Source organism: Dipodomys merriami, unplaced genomic scaffold (genome assembly GCF_024711535.1).
Source record: "Dipodomys merriami isolate MVZ:Mamm:240054 unplaced genomic scaffold, mDipMer1.0.p SCAF_3, whole genome shotgun sequence".
Classification (NCBI taxonomy): domain Eukaryota; kingdom Metazoa; phylum Chordata; class Mammalia; order Rodentia; family Heteromyidae; genus Dipodomys; species Dipodomys merriami.
Genome location: NW_027204492.1, coordinates 83,972,298 through 83,981,971, shown reverse-complemented (window position 1 = coordinate 83,981,971; position 9,674 = coordinate 83,972,298). Strand labels below are relative to the sequence as shown.

At 43.1% G+C, this 9,674-nt stretch overlaps 1 long non-coding RNA gene and 1 pseudogene across 1 annotated transcript; one reads left to right on the top strand and one right to left on the bottom strand.

Annotated features, from left to right (window-relative positions):
* Positions 1-5,346: 5,346 nt before the first annotated feature.
* On the bottom strand, positions 5,347-7,102 carry LOC138839603 (casein kinase I pseudogene; annotated as a pseudogene).
* A 282-nt stretch (positions 7,103-7,384) lies between these two features.
* On the top strand, positions 7,385-9,674 carry LOC138839602 (uncharacterized). The gene is made up of 3 exons (XR_011375998.1): positions 7,385-7,424; positions 8,925-9,064; positions 9,599-9,674. It is a non-coding gene; the product is annotated as an uncharacterized lncRNA (long non-coding RNA).

The following is a 9,674-nucleotide window of genomic DNA, read 5'->3' as shown; positions in this document are numbered from 1 at the left end:
AAAATGGTGGATTGTAAGGGGAATATATATAGGGAAAGTTTTAAGTTTAGAAAGAAAATCCCTTCCTAACAAAGGTAGAGAACATTGAGGCATAATAAGAAAGGAATGGCTGAGAGTTAAGTATCCAAACCAGCAGGGAATGGCATGAGTGTGGAGGGGCTTAAAAGGAGTCCCTGTAACCCCCATAATTGTTAAATCTGAGGGAGTGGAGGGGCCTCTTCAGGAGGTTAGAAATGATAGCAACGCCCCAGTGTCCTAAAGCAAAGAAACATTTTCTCTTGCCACCACACTTTGACCCTAAGTTCCACAGAGCTGTAGAAGGTTTGGTTTTGGGTGAGGAACCCAGGCTTCCTCACTGTGGGAGGGGAAGTATGGAGGTCAGGTGGTTGGCCCAGGGTGGGGCAGGTTGCTAGGCACTCACATTTCTGTGTTCCCATTGTCCCCAGCTAGGGCAAGCCTTGGTAGGGGGTTTCAGATCCTGATACTCCTTAGCCCAATATCCCAATTGACTGCATCTGAAGCAAGGATGGGGGGAACTGACTCCACCTCCTTGTGGCTGAAAGGGAGGGCCCTGGACCAGCAGCCCTGGGGGTGGTGGACTGGGTGTTTTGGAAGGCGTCTGCTAGCAGCTGAAAGTCAGCTTGGTGCTCCTTCCTGTCCTGTTGTCTCTCTTGTTCTCATTCCTTTTTAGCTTCCTCCTCCCTGCCATTTAAAACCTTAAAAGCCAAGTCTAGAAGCTCATTTTTTGAAGTGGAAGGCCCCTTTTCCAGGCACTGTAACTTTTTCCTTATGTCAGGTGTGCACTGGCTCATAATGTGAACATGAAGGAGTAGGGTACCCTCTGTGGAATCAACATTAACATTAGTATGCTAAGTAATGGCCTCTGACATGCAGTTTAGGAAGAGGATGAGGTTTTCATGGGTGCCTTGGGTGACTTCCTTAAGTTTTTCATAATTGACTCTCAAGTGGGTGTTTTCTTTTCTTTTCTTTTCTTTTCTTGGCCGTGGGGCACTGTCCCTAAACTCTTCAGCTCAAGGCGAGCACTCTACCACTTGATCCACAGTGCCACTTCTGGTTTTCTAGTGGTTTATTGGAGATAAGAGTCTCACAGACTTTCCTGCCTGGGCTGGCTTTGAGCCCTGATCCTCAGATCTCAGCCTCCAGAGTAGTTAGGATTACAGGCATGAGCCACTAGCGCCTGGCTTCAAGTGGGTGTTTTGATGCATGCCCTCTGCCAGGCAGGTTACCATGAACTGAAAGTACTCAGAACCACTAGCGTTGTTTTGATAATTTCAGTGGGAGTCGCTTGTAGGGACAGCCACTGTTCCCAGGGGGAAGTGGGCATTTTGTTCATTTAGCCTATCAGTGTAATCCCTGGATGACTTTAAAATGTGCTCTTTTTCATCTGGCGTTAGAGTCGAATTAAGAATGTGCTGAAGATCATGCCAGGTTAGAGAGTACAATTGGACAATCCTGGTAGACTTTTTAAAAATATATATATAATGGAGAGGACTGCTTGAAAATGAGTCCAATCTTTGTTCAATATAATCCACCTCATGTAGGGTGAAAGGAACGTGAACTTCAGTGGGTCGGTCCTGGCCTGCTACCTCACAAAGGAGAAGCATACAAGCTGTTTTAGAGCCACTGACAAGTGGAGACTGAATGAAAAGGGGAACCAGCAGGTGGAATGGGGTAGAGGGAGGAACTGAAGCAGAAGGTAATTGGGAAGAACAGGCTGGAGGTTCTGGAGATTGGCAGTTTCAGGAGTGGGAGTGGAAAGAGTGGGAGGGGAAGGATGGGGTGGGTAAGGAGGAGGCTCATTGCTGTGGTCAAGGAGACTAAGTGAAGAAAGAGGCTGTTTGGAGTGTTTTAGAGTTTGAGGAAGGTGAGCAGCAAAGGAGAATTTGTGAGGCAGGACAGGATGAACAGAGGGAAGGTTTACAATGTAGCAACCTGAAGCATATGGAACCTCAGACTCTGCCATTTCATTGGAGAAAACTCTTTACATCAGTAAGAAAACTAAAATCAAAGATTCTGAATTCAGGCCAATGGTGGACATTGTCTAAAGGATAGTAAGGCTAGATTTCAGTAGATAAACATGTCAATATTTTTGACTGTAACTCAGTCAGCCCAAGAGTCTTAAGGTTAGGCCACAAGCAAACCAATGGGATGTCTCTTGGAACAGACAATTTGGAGCTTATTTTGAAAAATTTGGTAGGACTATGGAGTGACCTGTCCCACTGAGTTAGATGTCCCTGATGCTTTGGGAAGGCAAATGAACAGATCCCAATAATTAGGAGAGGGAATCCCCAAAGTCTTAAAGGGTGCTTAGGGGGTCAGCAAAATGTGAGACTCAAGTCTTTGGGGACCCCACAGACAGGGAGCAGGGGATTTCTCCCCAGATCTGTAGGGGACTTCTTGGAGTCCTCTGGTCCATGTTGGGGCACCTCTGCCATTGACTAATGCTGGTTACCTTGTCCTGAAGTCTTCTGGGTGGTGGATGGAATCGGTCTAACAGCAGAGGTCCTCCTGCCTGGAGATTAAGAGTCTGGAGACAAAAGAGAGGGTATAGTAAGCCCAGGGGACTTTGCTCCTGGTGGAGAGAGGCCTTGGAAAGAGAAGGAGGATAGGAAAAAGTTCAATGAGAGGTGGCCAAGAGGCAGGTGGCCTCTTGGCAAAGGGGACCCAGTTACTCCTGGCACTTTACCTCTCCCAGGTTTAGGCACCAAATGTTAGGAAAATGGAGGAGACAGGATGGAAACAGGCCAGACTCACTCTTTCACAGGTTAGGACTGTTTATTGAGGAATGAGGGATACAGCCTTTCTGCCGGCTTGGAGGCTGTGTCCAGGGGAGTGGGGTTAGACTTAGGGCTTTTTTGGAGTATGTGTAAGGAGACAGGGTTACTTGAGTTTAATATGGAGGGGGGTAACTCCAGGTGTAGGCAGAGACTAGGGTAGGTATTCCCTTATCCAAGGTCTCAAGGTGTTTTAATGTTCAAACAGCTCTACATCTGTCTTGCCCAGACTGTTTGACCTTAACAGGATACAGTTCTGCCTCACAGCTCAGCCTCTGAGCCTTACATGCTAGGCCAACAACTAAATGTTTACAGCCAGGCTCCGGTTGGATTGTCCTGCCTGTGTCAGGAAGTCTGTGCATATCTTTGGTGGATTGCCTGAAGTCAGTATGCACCTGGGAAAATAGGGTGGTGGTCAATCTATTACTCAGGATTGCTAGATATATTCACACTATACAGTTCAGCTGATGAAAATCAGCCCACACCACATTGCCAAATTAGGAAAAAAGTAAGCTTTCAAGCCTGGTGCCACTGGCTCATGCCTATAATCCTAGCTACTTAGGAGATTTAGATCTGAGGTTCGTGTTCGAAGCCGACCCACCCAGGCAGAAAAGTCTGTGAGACCCTTATCTCCAATAAACTACTCAGAAAAAGCCTGAAATAGTGCTAGAGTACCAAGAGGCTCATAGACAGCATTAATGCTCTGAGTTCAGGCCCCAGGACCAGCAAAATAAAAGTAAGCTTCCCCAATTAGTAAGCTCAGAGGTAATATCTTTTTCTAGTTTTTTTTTTTTTTTGTCACAAATAATGCTCTGTGTTTTAGTACTAGTCCTGACCACTGTAGGAGATAGAAACTTCAACTCAGTTGAAAACCATCACGTTTATTTCAATATTTTATAAGTGGAGTAAATTGAATTTTTGAACACTTAATTCCTTCACTCTTGAGAGAAAATTACCCTCAGTTATTAATATGAACCCTCAAAGTTGTGCCTGAGTTCTGGTATGTTATCTATGTGGTGCTCTGGTCACAAGTCATCTGCTCACACTGACTGGTACTGAGATATGCACTGGGCCCTGGGCAGCACCTGCACAGGCGTCACAACAATGACTTTCCAGGGAGTTCTAAACCTTTAGACTTGGGCTGGGGTTGCATTATTAGTACTCCTTGTTCTGAGGTTTCCAGTTTCTTAGACTGACCAGTTATCTAAGAGAAATTTATGTGAAAAGACACAATGGATATGTATTATTAGTATTCATTTTGGATATGATAGAGCTTGACTATACAACCTGTACAAAATGCATGGATAACTCTGAAAAGCTGTGAAAAGTATCAGGAGGCAGATCAAGGAAGAATGCTAGAATTTAACAAACCACCAAAGGAGCTGTGAGTTTATGACTTTTGCTCCTCCAACATCTCTTTTATACAACTGGATAAGAAAGTGCATACTGGAAGCCTGACACTGGTGGCCCATGCCTGTAATCCTAGCTACCCAGGAGGCTGAGATCTGAGGATCACAGGGTCAAAGTCAGCCAGGGGCAAGAAAGTCCGTGAGACTCTTATCTCCAATTAACCACCAGAAAACTAGAAGTGGTGCTGTGGCTCAAAGTGGTAGAGCACTAGACTTGAGCAAAAAGAACTCAGGTTCAGTGCCTAGGATCTAAGTTCAAGCCCCACAACTGACAAAAAAATGAAAACTTCTATAAATGGATCCAATTGAAGAAATCTATTTTTGAAATAGGAGAAGCAAAGGGAGTAGAAGATTTGCAGGTACCTACTTTCCTTCCTTTTCCTTCCTTCCTTCCTTCCTTCCTTCCTTCCTTCCTTCCTTCCTTCCAGGGCCTGCGATTTCTCTGAGAGCCTCTTTGTGCTCAAGGCTACTGCTCCACCACTTGAGCCACAGCACCACTTCTGGCTTTTTCTGAGTAGTTTACTGTAGATAAGGGTTTCACGGACTTTCCTGCCCCAGCTGGTTTGAATCATGATCCTTAGATCTCAGCCTCCTGAGTAGCCAGGATTACAGGCATGAGATCCTGCCACCCAGCTGCTGATGCTTCTTTTACCTGTCCCACCTCTTACCATTCTCTTGTCCTCTGGTTACCAGGTAGTTCTCCAATTAGGGTGGTGTGACAGTGGAGCAACCTGGAATGGAAAACTTCAGAAGCCAAAATTGTGCAGAATATTTTTTTTTCTTATTCAGTAGTGTTGTAACTCTACAAGGAGAACCCAAACTCAAGGCTTTGTGGGTTTTGTTTTCACTATTTAAAATTTCTATTTCTTCCTACCCCCAACCTATACCTTCCCTAATAGCTCAGACACAGATCAGTCAGCCTACTTTCTGACATGGGTCATTTCTGGCTCCAGTTCAATATAAACTGGAGGCCAGGGAATCAGAAAGTTCTGGGAACATAATGCGAAACAAGTTCAGGAAAATGGACCCATAAAGCTATAAATATAAACTCTATGGTTTACCCTTGACCATTGCATTAGTTTTATAATCTTAAGTAGCAAAACAAAGACTCTGAACACTGAAGTAAAGGTAAACCTCACAAACTTGCTTTTATTTTTTTTTAACATCACAGTTAACATTCAACTTGACAGCAGCTAAAACTCAGGATGCAGCATTACCAAAGCTTCCCAGAACCAGTTTATATTGATAGTAAGTTCTTTAAACGAAGGAAATGGTTGTTCACAACCATTGGGTAGTGTACATGCGAACCGAAATTTCAGAATTGGGGAATAAACACTTGCTGCTCTGATCTTGTACTCTGCTGCTTGTGTTTATCAGTTTATGCTTAGAAACCATTAGGAGTTTGGGCCTTTTGCCCCTGTCCACTCGAAGAGGCTGCTGGCTGTGCTGCTTTCTGCTTCATCGTTGTCCAATCAAATGAGTAGTCATACTGCAGATTCAGGGTCCTGAAGAGGATACGAAATAGCTGCCTCAGGTACATGTAATCCGGAGCTTCCTCAAAGCGCAGACCCCGACAGTAGTTTAAGTACATGGCAAATTCTACAGGGAACCCCTTACATAAAACTTCAACTGGAGTGGACATCTTCTTTTCACTGATCTTCTCGTATTTCTGTTTCTTTGTTGTAGCTTTTAGTCCCTGCCATGGGAGGCTGGTTCTATTAAAATACATCAAGACATATCCTAATGATTCCATATCATCTCGGCGACTCTGCTCAATACCAAGATGTGCGTTGATGCTGGCATACTGGGCAGTACCCGTGAGGTTTTTATCTTCTCTGTATGGTATGTGTTGTCTTGTCTTGTTGTCTCTGTACTTTTTGGCCAAACCAAAATCAATAAGGAACAACTGGTTTAATCTCGAGAAAGACTGGTATTGAGAAGTAGCCTGTGTTGTACTTTTCTTCTTGCTCACTGGGGATGATTCTAAACACTTTCGGTGGTGACGCCCAATACCCATGAGGAAGTTGCCTGGCTTAATGTCTCTGTGGATAAAATTTTTTGTATGCAAATACTCAATTCTACTAATCATTTGGTCAGCTAACAGAAGTACAGTTTTCATGGTGAATCGCCGTGAACAGAAATTGAAAAGATCTTCAAGGTTGGGTCCCAGAAGATCCATGACTAGCACATTATATTCCTTTTCCTGGCCATACCAGCGTATGTGGGGGATACCAACACCACCTTGAAGAATCTTATACAGTTTACTTTCATAGAGTAGCAGGGGGTGTTTGGCTTTCTGAGATTCTAACTTCACCGCAACTTCCTCCCCATTGGTGATATTAATAGCCAGATAAATGTCCCCAAAGGAGCCAGCCCCTATCTTCCGCACTAATTTGTATTTCCCGCCTGCTATAAATTTGGTCTTGGTGGTGATGTTGCTGCTGCTGCTCGCCATACTGAGGCACAAAGATGGAGGCTGGGACTAAGCAACGATACCTTTCAGGGGCTGATGAGGCTTTGTCCGTCCGGTAAAGCTGAGGCAGGCAGCAAGAGAATGGAGGTCTTTGCTGGCTTCACAGGGACAAGGAGAACCTGGTCACTGCTGCTCAGTCAGGTTTCGTTTGGTCTTGTTCAGTCAGGCCGCAGTCTGTGAGGGGTGGTCGCAGTCGCTAGGGCTTGGTCTCTGTCTAGGCCGCTGCCGCTGGCTTGATCTCACCGCGAAGTCGCGGGCTGAAACCGGGCAGGGTCAGTTTCGGTGGCGGTAACGCGGCCACCACTGCTGCCCGGCTTGGGCCCGAGGGCCCCGAGTCACTCTACCCACGCCATCATCTTTTTGTTTGGCTCCAGCCACCACAAAACGCTCCCAGGCCCTGGGAGCCGCTCGTTCAGAGCGCGGGAACTCAAGTTTCGTCAACCGAGCTCGCGCGCCCAGGAGCTTCTGAGGTGAGTCACGTGTGTGGTAAAGATTCTATTCCCTATGCAAGGCTTTTGAAAGCTGAACTGCTATTGGTTGAAACGCAGGCAAGGTGGGGCAGTTGCTGAGGAGGAATGGTCTCCACTGTTGGGGGAGGGGCGCAGAGGCAGTTCTGGTTTCTGACTCATGGAACTTTTCTGTACTTGATTGTGACAGTGTTAAAATTCGTAGAAATAGGGGAAAGGGAGCAGAGATTGACAGAGTGGGTAGCATTGATTGGAATATATTGTAAACAAGTATGGAAAGGTAATAAAATCTCGCTCTTTATAACTAGTGCAAACCAATTTTTATTTTTATTCTTTTTTTTTACTATTATACAGGGGCAGTACCAGAGGGGTTACCATTTCAAGCTAATTTTTAAAAAAAGGTCATAGAAATATAAACCAAAGGAAGAAAAGCCAATTTGGGAGAATAATAAGGAATTTAGATGATATTATACTATATATAATATATTATGTACATTTTATGATATATAATTATATATTTTATTTATGGTATATATAATACTTATATACTTACTCATATATAAGGTACACTTTTATATTATATAATAGCATATATTGTATAATACTATGTTATATGCTATATAATATATAAATATATCATATATATTATTGTATATTATTATATATTATAAATATATCATATATTATAACAAAATATATTATATAGCATATAATAGGCAATATATTATATAATACTATCTAATGCTATATAATATATAGTATATAATATGCAATATATTATATAATACTACCCATTATAATCTATTAGATAATATATATTTTATATTATATAATTATATATTACATATTATGTAACATATTATATAATTATATATGTACATTATTGTGAGGGCTATGGAGCCTTTGAGATTGCCTGGCTTCAAATTCTGGTACCACCACTACCAATGTGACACCTAACACGTGACTTACCATCTTGGCTTCAGTTTCTTCACCCATCAAGCATGGATAAGCCTAGTTCCTGCCTCCAGAGGTTGCCTTGGGGTGAAGGCTAAGGGAGATAATATATGTAATGTATATGAGTGTAAGTCAACATTAGATAAATGTTCAATGTAAGGGCCTGGGGTGTGGGAGGTGAGTGAGAGGGCCAAAGCAATCATCCTGTGAATTACATTTGAGCCATAGCGAGATACTTGGTGTGGATTTATACAGTTATATTAATTTTAGTTTTGATGGACACATAACATTTGCACATATCTGGGGTATAGTGTGGTGTCTGGATATGTGCATGTGAGCATGCAAGCCTATGCGCATTCATGTGAGCACCGAATTCAGGGTCTTGCATTCTTCCTTGGCTTTTTTGTTCAAGGCTGGCAGTCTACCGCTTAAAGTACACTTCCACTTTCTCTCAGATTCATCTGCCCAGGCTGGATTTGAACGTGGTTGTCAGATCTCAGTCTCCTAAGTAGCTAGGATTACATATATGAGCCACCAGCATGAAGCCAGTGTGGTATCTTGGGTAATGGTCAACTCAGAGGTGTTCTATACCACAACAGGGTGCATATATATATATATATATATGTATATATGTATGTATATATATACATATATATAATTGTGCACTGTATAGCTCAAAATAGAAGAAAGGAGTTTGAATGCAGTGTTTATATTTGTAACCAAGTCTAACCCATTCAGCTACCATCTTTCCTCACTTCACTCTGGAATACCTGCTGATTTTCACATAGTTCCTAACTGGTGATGCTATCTCTACTTTGTTCCTTAGTTCATTGACTGGTCATGACCTCCAAACTAGGGTTTAAACTTCTCAACCTTGGCTGTGGATCAAAACCTCTGAAAAATTCTGCAAAACGACTATGACTCTTAAAAATGTAATGTCCTGAGTGACCAGAAAAAAATGGTCAGGTAAGTATCCTGGATTAAAGAGATAAGACAATGCTTGCATATGGACTGGGGTACAGGGAAATATCTATAGGGACTATTATTGGATTGTGTGGGTGGGGGGGTGTCCTTGGGCTTGAACTCAGAGCTTAGGTACTATTCCTGATTTTTATTGGGTAGCTGATTCAGATTGATTTGTATTTTTGCTTCTCACAGTAGCTAGAGCCACTCTGTCTTCGGAGCAATCACAGGAAATGCATCACCAAGACTGCCCAGAAAAGTCTGACCAACCAGCTGAATCTTATTGTTTAAAATACACATATTCACAGTAACTGACAAATGGGAATGTGCCTCCTATAGGAATAGGTTAGCATTTGCAAATCTTCCATCTGTAGTACCAAACCCTCTACCAACTCCTTCATTCACCTAACTCAATCAAGATGCAAACCAAACTCAGTCCAAGTTCCTCTGGTCCTACTTGTGGTCTCTCATCAGCAGTAACCAGACTGTGATGTGACCATCAAGGTTGGCTCAGCCACTGAATTTTCTTCTTTTCAGACCTTCATGACGGGATGCTGCAATGAAACCAACAGTAATCAGTCAGACCAATGGTGACTGGGGAGTGATGTTTGGG